This window comes from Nyctereutes procyonoides, unplaced genomic scaffold (genome assembly GCF_905146905.1).
Source record: "Nyctereutes procyonoides isolate TBG_1078 unplaced genomic scaffold, NYPRO_anot_genome, whole genome shotgun sequence".
NCBI classification, from domain to species: Eukaryota; Metazoa; Chordata; class Mammalia; order Carnivora; family Canidae; genus Nyctereutes; species Nyctereutes procyonoides.
Window position 1 is genome coordinate 2,180,892 of NW_026575033.1, and position 14,656 is coordinate 2,195,547.

General features: G+C 38.6%; 1 long non-coding RNA gene across 1 annotated transcript in view; it reads left to right on the plus strand.

Annotated features, from left to right (window-relative positions):
• The first annotated feature begins 638 nt into the window (after positions 1–638).
• The window catches only part of LOC129504601 (uncharacterized), a 98,488-nt gene continuing 84,470 nt past the window's right edge, over positions 639–14,656 (plus strand). Inside the window, exon 1 of the long non-coding RNA XR_008663385.1 lies at positions 639–730. This is a non-coding gene — a long non-coding RNA (uncharacterized LOC129504601). The remainder of the gene's footprint in view (positions 731–14,656) is intronic.

A 14,656-nucleotide genomic window follows, 5' to 3' on the forward strand; every position in this document is an offset into this window, starting at 1 on the left:
TTAATTGGTTGTGTTTATTGTTTAATTTACACATACATGGAGCTTTTCTACATATCTTATTGTTAAATGATTCTTAATTTAATTTGGTTTTGGTTAGAACAGAAAACTCTGTAAGGTCTTTTTTTTAGGGCAATTTTACATTGACAACAAAATTGAAAGAATAATATAGAGACTTCCCATATACCCTCGCCTCCACACAGGCAAAGCCTTACCATCATTAGCATCACTCACCAGAATGCTACATTTTTTGTCAAAGATGAGCCTACATTGACACATTGTAATCACTCCAAATCCATAATTCACCTTGGGGTTCACTCTTGATGTTGTACATTCTATGGATTTTGACAAATGTATAATGACATAAATCCACTATAATATCATACAAAATATTTTCACTGCCCTAAAAACTCTCTACATTCTGCTTACTCATCTCTTCCTCCAGGGCAACTCCTGATCTTTTTATTGTCTCCATAGTTTTGGCTTTTTATAGAATGTCTTATGGTTGGGATCATACTCTATATAGCCTTATCAGATTGGCTTCTTTTTTAAAAAAAAAAGATTTTATTTCTTTATTTGACAGAGAGAGAGAGCACAAGTAGGCAGAGTGGCAGGAAGAAGGAGAGGGAGAAGACCCTCCACCAAGCAGAGAGCCTGATGTAGGGCTTGATCCCAGGACCCTGAGATGATGACCTGAGCCAAAGTCAGACACTTAACCAACTGAGCCACCCAGGTACCCCTGATTGACTTCTTTTACTTAGTAATATACATTTAAAGTTTTTCTATGTCTCTTCATGATCTGATAACTCGTTTCTTTTATTGCTGAATAATATTTAATTGTTTAGATCTAACAATTGTTAGATTTTTTTTGTTCATGCATTTTCAAACTATTGGTAGGTGCACACACACATATAATTATTAAGTATTTGTGCTGTTTGATCTTCCATCATTATGATATTCCTACAACTTAATTTATAAAGGACTCCTTACCTTGAAGTCTGTTTTGTTACATATCAATATAGCCACTCTAACTTTTATATATATAATGTTTGCATAGTATATCTTTTTCTGTCCATTTACTTTCAACCTATTTGTGCCTTTGTATTTAAGGTAAGTTTCTGGTAAACAAAATATAGTTGGATACTGCTTCTCCCCTCCCTCAGTCTGCTAATCTTTGCCTTTAATCAAAGCTTCTAATTCACTTGCATTTTAAAAACGATTAATATGGTTGGATTAATACTACCATTTTGCTATTTGTCTCCTATTTCTCTTTCTTGCTCTCTGTTTCTCCTCCTTATTCCTCATCTTTTGCTTCCTTTAGAGTAAATTATTTTTTAGTATTCCATTTTCATTATTCTATTTATTCTATTCTACTTACTCTATTCTATTAATCATTCTTTGCTGCTGTGTCTTTTTGAATTATTTTTTAAAGGTAGCTCTAGAAGAATGATTCTCAAACTTCATGTACACTTGAATCATTTGGAGGGCTTGTTAACACACAGATCCCTGGGTCCCACTCCAGAATTTCTGGTTCAATGGGTGGAGTTGGGGTCCTAGAATGTACATTTTTTTTAAGATTTATTTATTTATTTGAGAGAGAGAGAGCTGGGGGAAAGGCAGAAGGAGAGGCAGAGAGAGAATCTCAAGCAGACACCATGCTCAGCGCAAAGCCCAACACGGAGCTTGATCTATGTATTTTAGAAAATCTACAATACATTCCTTTCTTTTTGCACTAACTAGTCATACACTTTTCAAAAAATAGTCTTTTGCTTTTAAATGAGTTAAGAAAAGGAAAGAAAAAACAGAGTCTCTTATATTTACCACATATTTACCATTTCTAGTGAGTTTATCCTTCCTGGAGACCCTATTTATCATCTGATGTCATTTCCTTTCAGCCTGAAGAACTTACCTTAGCATTTCTTGAGAACCATGTTTATTTGTAACAAATTTTCTCAGTTTTTGTTATTCTGTTTTCATCTTTAGAGATATTTAAAAGATACTTTTCCTGGATTGATAAGTTTCTTTTTTCTGGGCTTGGGACTTAAGAAATCTGCATTTTTCACAACACCTCAGGTCATTGTTATGTAGAGTGTTGTAGGCCATAGTTTAAGGAAAACTACTTTAAGCACTTCACAATATTACCTATATAATGAGGGGATAACTTGTGGCCTTGGTGATGGAGTGGTGGGGATGAAGTGGTTTGAAGAGCAAATGAAAAGTATAAACAGGGAGTGTAGACAATGTTAACATTTAGTAATTGTCTTTCCTCTTAAAACAAATTAAATTAAATTTGGGTTTTAGTCTGTTGATCTACATTTTTGGTACCAATGTGATGGAACCTCGATTTCATAGAGGACCTATTTAAACTGTAAATTTCTTCTGCCTATGCATCAGCTAATTTATGTGATCTTTTAAACTATCCTCATTTTTCTTTTCTTAAAAACCTGGCTTGAAATGGGCCTGAAGGTTCAGGCATTGTGGTCTCATTGCTAATGTCTGTGATATTCTGGATGAGTCAGCCCTGGGCCTGATAAAATGTGAGGGCTGCCAGGTTCATAATTGCTGCTTGGACAGAGAGCTAGTGTGCTTCAGGACTCATTCTTTTAAGCAGATGGGGGGGCCTGCGCTCCATCTTTCCCTATTTCCTCACACCTCTGGGGAAGCATTGTGCTGTGAATTGGTGTTGTTGAGGGAAGAAGCATGTTGGGGAGAGAAGGGTGGGAAAGAAGAGAGGACCCATGATTATAATATGATGCTCAGAATGAAAAATACCAAAAGGGAGATACAAACAAAACACTATGGCAGAGTATAGGAGGGATGCATTATTTTCAAGCAAGCTTAGTGGCAGAGTTAAACCAGAGGAAGTAAGCAAGAAGTAAGGAGTGCTTTGAGACTATCTAACCATAGGCAATTTTGTGGACATGGAAAGTAGTCTGAATGGGCCCCCACAAGTAAAAGGCTGATCAGGCTCCTTGCTCATGTCACATTAGTTTTACCAGTTTAATTTTTTCTCTAGCTTTTAGTGATCAGGTAGGAACATGTAAGTGACTGTATTGTAGCTTTGAGCTCTTTACGGCCAAATTAGGTTATTTGGATGCTGATATCTTATGGCCGCAGTGTGATTCAGGACTTTAGGCTTTTTAAGATGGGAACAGCCAGTTGTACTTGTGTAGCTTCTTTAAGTTCTTATATAACTTAAAATTATAACATTTGGAGATAAAGATCACACAAGTACCACTTGTGTATGAAGACAGTCTGCCACTGCCACTGGACACAAGGCTTAGGGGTATGTATTAAAGGTTAGACACAGTTTCCACCCTCAAGAGCATTACATTTTAACTTGGGAAGCCAGGGTTATCAAAACAATCAACATATGTGTCAGCAAAAGTCATCAGATGGAATATAATGGCATTTTGCAATGGGAGGATAGGGGGTAAATAGTTATGGCTTCCTGAAGCAGATGAAATGTACAAAAAGCAAAAATGTGATGCTGTGAATGGGAGGTGAGAGATTATAGGGGATGGAGGAAAGAACACAGGGATATCAGATATATATCTGATTGCCATTGTGCAAAAGCCCCTATGAAATATCCCAGTTATAGGCTTATCCATTTTTTCCAGTTTTTTTTAAATCAGGTTATTTTGGCATCTTTCTTGTGCGTACAGCTTATAAATAACATTGTTTCATTTCACCCTCGCAGTCAAGTCACCTGAAGGACAGTAGGGCCACTTACTTGCCATTCCTTTCTTCATAACCATCCTTCATAACCATCCCCGCAGAAGTGGTGGGGAGTCACTGCTGGAGTGACCCCTGAAGCCTGATTCTCCCAGGTATTAATATCTCTGTTTGATTTACTTACAGATGTGATGGCCTGTGGTTAAAAGTGACTGATAAAAACATTACCTATACTCCTTTAGCTAAACTAAATACTTTCTTAGGACTTAGGACAATGCTTTCTTAGCCATCATTTTTGCACTTTTTGTGTAAAAATAATGTGCTATCAAGTATATCTTTTCAATTTGACTTTAAGCTTCACAACAGTTCTTGAAATATAAGAGTTGTGATCCCCTTACCACAGTTGAGGGTGACCAAAGCACATGGGTCTAAGTGGTGTGCCCAACATACACAGCTAGTAAGTAAATGGCAGAGTTAGTTAGGATTTGAATTCTCATATCCTGTCTGATGGCTAAGGACTCCCATAATCACGGAATCCACAGTCTACCGCAAAGATAGGCTTTGAGTTCATAAGCTCCATGAAACTGTATACAAAAGTTTATGTACATGTTCATGTGCATTTTTCTAGGGAAAATGTTTATAGCATTAAGTTCACTAAGAGATCCATGGCTTTGGATAGGTGCAGCAATGTATAATGATGCCCACTGCTATAGCTTATTTCTATGTCTTTTTCAGGTATTATACTCCTGGAGAAGACCAACCCTTTCCAGTTTAAACATCTGGTCTTTACAATGTCTCTGAAATGTTGTGTCAGGTTCCATTTACTATGTGACTAATTACTTAGAGTTTTTTTATGTTTGGAAATCATAGTTCCTCTACTGGGAAAGTTGATACTTTATTATACTTCCTAAAATGTACTACATACAATAAGAACACACCCTCTGTCTCTGCAACATCCTTTACTCACAGCTGCCCTTCTTGTGCTGTTCTTAGGGAACCAGCTCTGTCTTGCCCCTGTCTGGGCAACAAGAGCTTGAAAGCTATCCCAACATTCCATGGCACAAATATAATTGCTCTAGTGTTTCATCAGTGGACAATGTCTAGGAGTTGATTGAGATGGGTGGAAAATACAAGGTGGGTGGCCAATTGTGGAAGAGTGACAGTTTCATAGAAAGTCTGAGGATTACTTAAGGCAGAGGAATGACTGAACCAAGGTGCTTACCCTTGCTAAGCCAAGTTGTAATCCAGACAGGATGCATGGCAACCCTGGACAGGGCAAAGGGCAAATGGAAACTGGGCGCAAAATGTTCCCAGCTGCTTTGGGGTCAGCACAGGTTGGTTAAAATTTCCAGGGATATTCTCTCTCCTTTTCTGTAGTATATTGGGTGACTATTTCAATGGATAATATGAATAAGTAAAGGGAGAAATAGAAAAGATAAAAAATCTGAGTTTGCATTTGTAAGAAGTCACATGTTTACGGAACTTGGGGAAAGATTTGGGAAAAGTGAGTTCAGGTAGTAGATCCAACTAATCCCTGAAGCCTCATAGGTTATTAGCTGGTAGTTCCCTTCTCTTCCTTCTTTCAACCTCTAAGAAAAACCTGATATATTAACATAAACCAAGTGGTGTACTGATATACTTGATGATGACTGTCCTCTGCAGAGCCACCCATGTAGAAGGTACAGAGTTTTGAAGATGATGGATTCCAAAGTGTTGGCTCAGAGCAGCCATAGGGTCAGTTTTTGTTGCATTCTATTGATCCAAGCAAGTCACAAGAATGGCCTGCATTCAAGCAGAGGGGACATGTCCTCATCTCTAGTCCATCCCCATTGTCTATTTTCAGAGCATGTGCTAATGATGCTTACTTACAGTTTATAAAGCATGTCTACACAATTGTCTAACATGATCTACAGTGCGCTTATAACTTTCACACCTAAGAGAACCACATCGCAAAGTAGGAAAGGGACTTGACCTCTGTCCCGTTAGTAGTGAGAGGTGGAGTTGGAACATGTCTCCTGATCCCTGGGGTCTGTGTGCTTTGGATGCAGCCCTTCACCAAATCTTCATCCAGCTGGAGTGGACTTGGCTTTTGGAAACAGCTGAACATTGTTCTGTATCAAGGTTGGTTAAAAAATAAGTGTCTACTGTTTTGGCCAAGTATGAAAGGAGACCATGTTACTTATTTTCTTGCATGATTCAAAAGTGGCTCCTGAGTATACATGGGGTAGGGGTCCCCACAGGGGGCAAGGGGTGTCCCTTGCTGTATATTACCCCTTATGAGTACAATGTGTCTGGAGGTTTGCACTGGTGGCTTTCTGGGGTTGTTGAGGGGCCTGCCAACCAGTTGGGCTGGTCTATCTCTGGAAGTAATTTCCAGCTCTGCAATGGTAGACTTTGTGGCCCCTGTATCAATTTGCTTCCTTTTCAAACTCAACTTCATAAGAATGCTGGGAAACAGGGAAGCTTTGAAATTAAAGCCTTTTATCTTTTAATTTTTCTCCCTAAACAAGTCTTACCAGTTTTTCTTTCATTTCTGTCATGCCCCCTTGGTGCCTGGTCTCTCCTAAATTACCCTGTATCATCTCCACAACAGAAGCATAGCATTTCCTTATATGTGATCCATTTATTAATAATTTCCATTTCCATGGCTTTCACAGGGTTGCAGCGTTGTTTTCTCCCTGTCTACTCATTTTTTTCCTTGCTTTTATTTCATGCACAGAGTTGTACAGTCATTCTTGTGATAATTCTTTCATGGGGCTGATTTCAGTTCCTCATTTTTATAGGATCAGTTATTTTAAAACATTTCGTTGGAGCCTCAAAATATTGTCTGCATTTTTCAAGGCATAGAATTTATATGATTAGACACTTTGTCATTTTTTACTTATGTAGATAATTTTTTAAATTTCAGGTATAACTCTCATATAATACTAGTTTCAGGTATACAATATGATTTGATGTTTGTATACACTGTAAAATGATCACCAGCAAACTTTCTACTAAGTGTGCTGACCAATTCATTTAGTTAGCAAAGATTTATCAAGTTTCTCCTGTGTCCTGAGCACTGGGGTTATAGTGTTGACAAGAGAGATGAGTCCCATGGAACTCAGTGGTTTGTACTCTCAAATAACAATTAGCCAGTGCCTGAAATCTTGTGGTTTCTCAGAGTTTTCTGACAATAGTGAAGACATGGTCAAAAGTTGCCTTGTCAAATGATGAAATCAGAACAATTTAGTAATAAGTCTGATGCTCTTTATTCAAAGGAAAATAGTCCATGGATTGGAGGTGTACAGTGCCCCACAAGCAGTGCAGGACTCCGAACTTCCTGCAAGGTTTTGAGCAGGAATGAATTTAGAAGAGGCAATGTGGATGATGGCATAGTAGGTTAGGAGTCAGGGATTTCCAGGGTGCCTGGGTGGCTCAGTGGTTGAGCATCTGCCTTTGGCTCAGGCGGTGATCCCGGGGTCCTGGGATTGAGTCTGGCACCAGGCTCCTCTCAGGGAGCCTACTTCTCTTTCTGCCTATGTTTCTGCCTCTCTCTGTCTGTCTCTCATGAATAAATAAATAAAATTTAGAAAAAAGGAGTTGGGGATTTCCTCAGAAGGCTAGCAGTTCCTATTTTCTAGTATAAGGGAGCTAGTTAAGTTGAGTTGGAGAATTATGATTGATTTGATTGATGACAGGTGTTTCCCAAGTGCAAGCTGTTTTAGGTTTAGATATGTGACTTCGGACTGGCCAGAGGTGGCCTCCATTTTGTGGTTCTGATTTATAGATCAGTGCTACCAGCTTAAAGATGGTGTTGGAAACCACAACCAGGAATGACACAATTTTAGACAATCAAAGGCAACAAATTGTTGGGAGTAGGGGTGGAGTAGGGGAGAATGAAGGGTCAGCAGGCTTAAGATTCAGTAGTTTAGTTAAATAATCCTAAGTGGACATGCAAAGAATGCTTTATCATGACTTCCACTTCAACCTGGAGATTCTCTCTCTCTCTCTCTCTTTATTTAGAAAGGGAGAAATTTGAGGGGGAGGGGCAGAGGGAGACCAAGAGAGAATCTTAAGCAGGCTCCATGCCCAGTGCCAGAGCCTAATGTGGGAGCTCAATCTCACAGCCCTGAGATCATGATCTGAGCTGAAATCAAAAGTCAGATATTTTATTGACTACGCCACCTAGACATTCTCTCTTCTAATGTACAACAGATCAATGACATGATGACAGTAAGTGATGGGACAATCAGCACCAAGAGGGTGTTGAAGTCTTTACTCCCTATTGGGATGAGCTGCCAGTGGGAGTTTGCATTTCTCATAAGCATTTACCTCAAACTGTCCTGTAGTAGCTTTGTACTTTCACATTTCCTTAGTTTGATTATAAGTTCTTTAAGGGCAAGAATTCTTTCTTCTATGTATCTCTCCAATCAATGCTTGTAACTATGCCTGACTGTCACGTGGGTTCCACTTGACTCAGGATTTATCAGTCCTTGGGAAATATATCATGGGATTGTCTTATACAACCAAATCTCCCATCTTTTGGGATCTTCATAATAGCTATATATGATCTTGGGCATGGTTCAAAGTCTTAAATCTTGTTCACTTCTATATGAGTATGGATCAGAATTTTTTTTCTAGATTTTATTTATTCATGAGAGGCACAGAGAGAGAGGCAGAGACACAGGCAGAGGGAGAAGCAGCCTCCATGCAGAAAACCCGATGCAGGACTCCATCCCGAGACTCCAGGGTCATGCCATGGGCTCAAGGCAGGCACTAAACCCAGGGATCCTCTGGATCAGGATTCTAAGATGTTAATAAGGATATATTGCAATCCTAGAGATTTTTATAAATGTCCCAATTTTTATAAATGAAGAGCACTTAGTACAAAAACCTTTGTGACTTTTCCAAAGCCACATGTTTTATAAGTGCACGTAAAAGGGAAAAATGAGCAAATGGCTTGGATCACTTTAGACAGCTTACCTATGTATTTTAGGTCATAAACCTTTCCTTTTTCTTAAGTTTTCTTAAATTCTTCTTTATCATGAAAACAGCATTAATAGCTAAGTTTTTAAGCCTTCAGAGGTTTTGCATTTCAAATGCATTATTAAGTCTCCAGGGTCAACAGGTACCTTAAGATGCTATCAGCAGGAATAACACTTTTCTAAGATTGTTACAGGTGATGTCCATGGGTCTTTTCAGCTTGCAGGCTCTGCTTACCAGTTCTGTATCATTGAAGATCAAATACTTGCTGAACATACTGGTAAAATGATGTTCCACTATTTAAATTTGTAAAATATAGATTTTAATTATATTTTTATAACTTATTTTATTTAAATTCAATTTGTTAATATATAGTGTATTAGTTTCAGAGGTAGAGTTCAGTGATTCATCAGTTGCATATAACACCCAGTGCTCCTTACATCATGTGCCTTCCTAATGACCATCCCCCAGTTACCCCATACCCCTGCCCACCTCTCCTCCAGCAATCCTGTTTGTTTTCTATAGTTAAGAGTCTCTTATGTTTTGTCTCCCTTTCTGATTTTGTCTCATTTGTCTCATTTTATTTTTCCCTCCCTTCCTCTTCCTTCTTCTGTTCTGTTTCTTAAATTCCATATATGAGTGAAACCATATGATAATTGTCTTCCTCTCACTGACTTATTTTGCTCAGCCTAATACCTTCCACTTCTATCCACATAATATCCTCCAGTTCTATACCACCATTTGGTAAGACTTCATTCTTTTTGATGGCAGAGTAATGTTCCATCACACACACACACACACACACACACACACACACACACACCATCTTCTTTATCCGTTGATCTGTCGAAAGATACCATGGCTCTTTCCACAGTTTGGCTATTTTGGACATTGCTGCTATAAACATTGGGGCACAGGCACCCCTTCAGATCACAACGCTTGTATCCTTTGGGTAAATACCTAATAGTGCAATTGTTGGATCATAGGGTAGCTCTATTTTTAACTTCTTGAGGAACCTCCATACTGCTTTCCAGAGTGACTGCACTAGTTTGCATTCCCACCAAAAGTGCAAGAGGGTTACCCTTTCTCTGCATCCTCACCAACATTTGTTGTTTCCTGTCTTGTTAATTTTAGCCATTCTCACTGGTGTGAGGTGATATCTTATTGTGGTTTTGATTTGTATTTCCCTGATAACAAGTGATGTGGAGCATTTTTTCATGTGTCTGTTGACCATTTGAATGTCTGAAGAAATGTGTGTTCGTGCCTTCTGCCCATTTCTTGACTGGGTTTTTTGTTTTTTGGGTGTTGAGTTTGATAAGTTCTTTTAGATCTTGGCTACTAGCCCTTTATCTGATAAGATACTTGCAAATATCTTCTCCCCTTCTGTAGATTGTCTCTTGCTTTTGCCAATTATTTCCTTTGTTGTACAAAAGCTTTTTATCTTGATGAAGTCTCAATAGTTAATTTTTGTTTTTGTTTCCCTTGCCTTTGGAGATGTGTCTAGCAAGAAGTTACTGTGGCCAAGGTCAAAGAAGTTGCCGCCTGTGTTCTCCCCTAGGATTTTGTGGATTCCTGACTTACATTTAGGTCTTTCATCCATTTTTAATTTATCTTTGTGTGTGGTGTAAGAATGTAGCCCAATTTCATCTTCTATATGTGGCTATCTAATTTTCCTAACACCATTTGTTGAAGAGACTGGCTTTTTTCCATTGGATATTCCTTCCTGCTTTGTTGCAAATTAGTTGACCATAGAGTTGAGGGTCCATTTCTGGGTTCCCTATCCTGTTCCACTGATCTATGTGTCCGTTTTTGTGCCAGTACCATGCTGTCTTGATGATTACAGCTTTGTAATATACCTTGAAGTCTGGCATTGTGATGCCACCAGCTTCGGTTTTCTTTTTCAAATTTCCTCTGGCTTTTCTGGTTCCATACAAATTTTAGAATTATTTGTTCCAGCTCTGTGAAGAATATCAGTGGTGTTTTGATAGGGATTGCATCGAATGTGTAGATTGCTTTGGGTAGCATAGATATTTTAATAATATTTGTTCTTCCCATCCATGAGTATGGAATGTTTTTCCACTTCTTTCTGTCTTCCTCAATTTCTTTCATAAGTGTTCTTAAGTAGTTTTCAGAGTACAGGTCATTTCGTCTTTGATTAGGTTTATTCCTAGATATCTTACTGTTTTTGGTGCAATTGTAAATGGGATCAGTTCCTTAATTTCTCTTTCTTCTGTCTCATTGCTAGTATATAGAAATGCAACTGATTTCTGTGCATTGCATAATTGATTTATATCCTGCCATGTCACTGATTCCTGTATAAGATCTAGCAATTTTGGGGTGGAATTTTTTGGATTTCTCACATAAAGTATCAAGTCATCTGCAAAGAGTGAGAGTTTCATTTCTTCTTTACCATTTTGAAGGCTTTTTATTTCTTTTTGTTGTCTGATTGCTGATGACTTCTAGTACTATGTGGAACAACAGTGGTGAGAGTGGACATTATTGTGGTGTTCCTGACCTTAGGGGAAAAGCTCTTAGTTTTTCCCCATTGAGAATGACATTTACTGCGGGCTTTTCATACCTGGCTTTTGTGGTATTGAGATATGTTCCCTCTATCTCTACTATATAGAGTTTTAATCAAGAAATGATGCTATATTTTGTCACATGCTTTTTCTGCATCAATTGAGAGGATCATATGGTACTTGTCCTTTTTTTTAATTAATGTGATCTGTCACATTGACTGATTTGCACATGTTGAACCACCCTTGTCAAGAGCCCAGGAATAAAAGCTTTATCCCACTTGGCGAATAAAGCTTTTAATGTACTGTTAGATCCTGTTAGCCAGAATCTTGGAGAGAAGTTTTGCATCCACGTTCATCAGGCATATTGGTCTGTAATTCTCTTTTTTAGTGGAGTATTTATCTGGTTTGGGGATTAAGGTAATGCTGGCCTCAGAAAGAGTTGGGAAGTTTTTCTTCCATTTCTATTTTTTGAAACAGCTTCAGAAGAATAGATGGTTTTAATTGTATTCTACACTATTTAACTCAATAATAATGAAAACATTAACTATTAAAAATTTTTATCAAAATAATAAATGTACACAGTTTAAAAATCCAAGTAACAAAAGGATTTCACTTTTTTAAAAAAAGATTTTATTTATTTATTCATGAGAGACACAGAAAGAGAGGCAGAGACACAGGGAGAGGGAGGAGAAGCAGGCTCCATGCAAGGAGCCTGATGTGGGACTTGATTCCAGGAATCCAGGATCACACCCCGAGCCAAAGGCAGATGCTCAACTGCTGAGCCACCCAGGTGTCTCCCAAAAGGCTTTCAAAGCAGTATTTCATTCCACTGTCTAGCCCCTGTACTTATCCCAGTGTTTAGCCCCGGAGGCAACCAGTGCCTTTATTTCTTGTAAGCTCTTCTGATATTTACCTCTAAATTTCTAAACAGTGTGCTTATTATGCTATTCACTTATTTATGGATATTAGACCTATTGACTTTTTATTATGGCATAAAAGACCTGTTGACTTTCTATTATTACATAATCCCCACCATTCCTACCAAACATACAACCTCATAACAGAGTCATAGCTCATGTTTTGGTGAAATCAATATTGGTCAACTACATGACTTTAACTATGCACATCATCCCTTCTGGACTAAGCTGTGTTCTATGTTTACATTTTCCTTCTCTTACAACTTTCCCCCTGGCCATGGAGTAAAGAATGACTGTGTTTTCCCTTTGCTTCATTTTCTATGTGTCTATTGTTCCATTTTTTCCCCTACTCTTCCAACTGATCTGTCACATGCCCAGGAATAATTTTTTTAAACTCCCAGACATAACTCTGAACATTTGACCTATTCCATTTGTTTCTTGGCCTCTTCTTCCTTTCCCTGCTCCAATCTGGATTGAGTCTTGCAGACGACTGCCCAGCAGCCAGCTGGAGTCCTTTGCCTCTCCCTTGGGTCAGAGCTTCTGCCATCTGCATGCCTTGTCTTCTTCTTCACTGGCTAATGCCCTCATTTTGCTGAAGTGCATCTGCTAGTTGATTCCTAAGAAAAGGAACATGGAGAATACAATTTTGTGTCCATTTGTATTAAAAAATGTCTTTATATTTGTTTTGTCATGATGTCTTCATAGACTTGATCTGCTATCCTCCTTGTCCTCTCCTTTCCCTTCCCATGTCTTTGTTCTTATGAGTTTATACCTTTTTTTCTTCCTTAATTGGCATTTAAGATGGGAGTAGAGATGCATATACATGTTTAGGCTCATATTAAGCAGAAGTCCCCTAATGTGTGTGTGTATTTAATCAACTCATTATTTTGATACCAGTTTTTATTGAGTATTCATGCAGGGTCCTGCAGAGTTTGCCGAGTGAGCCCATCTCTGTGTTAGGCTGTCCCTGTTAGATTGGCACTACAGTGCACCTCTGAGGGCCAATGAAACTGAGATTTACCGAATTTAAGAAACTTTACTAAGGCCACACAGTGCTATTTGAAGGATTAAATAATGTATTATATGCAAATATTCAGTTTGTTAACTTTATTTTTTTTAAAGATTTTATTTATCTATTAGAGAGAGAGAGAGAGTACAAGAAGGGAGAGGGGCAGAGGGAGAAGCAGGCTCCCTGCTGAGGCTCCCTCCCGATGCGATACTCGATCTCAGAGCCCTGGGATCATACCTTAGCAGAAGGCAGACGCTTAACCCACTGAGCCACCCAGGTGCCCTCAGTTTGTTAACTTTAGAGCACTTAGTAAATATATTATTCTGATCAGCCAGAAGGGTCAATTATGAATATAAAAGACCTGAAGTACCAGGAATTCCTCTTATTTTAAAGGCAAAGAAGAAACAGAATATACTTCTTATGAGGGAGGGGCAGTCGGATGGATAAAGCAAACCTCAACTATTTAGGGTCTAAGCTTCCAGTTGGGGTTAGCTGGCACTTGGCTCTACAGAGTGTCCCACAGAGAAGCTGGGAAATGCACTTGTACTGCACACTCTTTACTGAGCAGTGTTTGTTTTCTGGAGGGAGCCCAGTGGAAAATTTTGAGCTGCAGTTAGAAACTGTTTGTATGGTCTTGGAAACTGAAGATGTTCCTTTAAAAGAAAAATCACAGTGCATTTTAAACTCCAGTGACAGCATTGACCATTATCTGCTTTTCTCTCTTGCCAGCTCTAGAGTTTTCTTGGGATGTTATCAGGGTAAGTATCAGAACAATGCCCAGTTCTGTTTTGTTTTTAACCTGAATTACAAATTACCAATAGGCCAATGTAGGCCAAGCCAGGAAGCTTCTGAATGCTGGGCTTTTGCAAAAACGTAGGGGTGCGGTGGTGGTTATTATTCTTTCTTTCCCCCTCTTCTTTTCCCAGTGAACGTACTTTTTGTGTTCTGTTCTTGAGGGCTCCTGAAGATTGTTTGAGAACTTGACTGCTGTGGCAGACTAACACTGACATTTTTTGTTGCCCACTGTTACTTATTATTCTAAGAAAATCAAACAAGCAAAAGGCTAATCCTCCAAAACAAACTCCAAAACCAAAACAAAACACACAAACAAATTCACAATTTTCTTATGTTTGTTTCTGAGAAGGAAGATGCTTTTGGTTACCACTAAATTCTATTTAAAACTTCAAGTTTCAACAGTATAGTAAATATAGCATGTAATCTGATTATCTCTATGATTGATATGTTTTCTTCCTGAAAGAGGGATTCAAATTAAAATGAACATTTTTGGGGTCCCCTTATCTAGTCTACTTCTCAGGGATCTAATGGAGTATGTCAGATGTGCTGTTTCCCTCTGCTCACTGATTGTGATTCATCCACTCATGTTCTCTTTGGTTTCAGAATATCTTGCTCTTGACATATTGTGTTTATTGGTGATTTAGATAGTCTGTTTTCCACTAACCAGTGGGCTGCTTGGGGGCAGGGTCATGTTCTTCAGCCTCCTAGCCAAGTGCCAGGCAAGGATTGATGCCCTGTGGGAGGCTGGAGTCTCTTTAAAATGAGGTCATCCTCTGGCA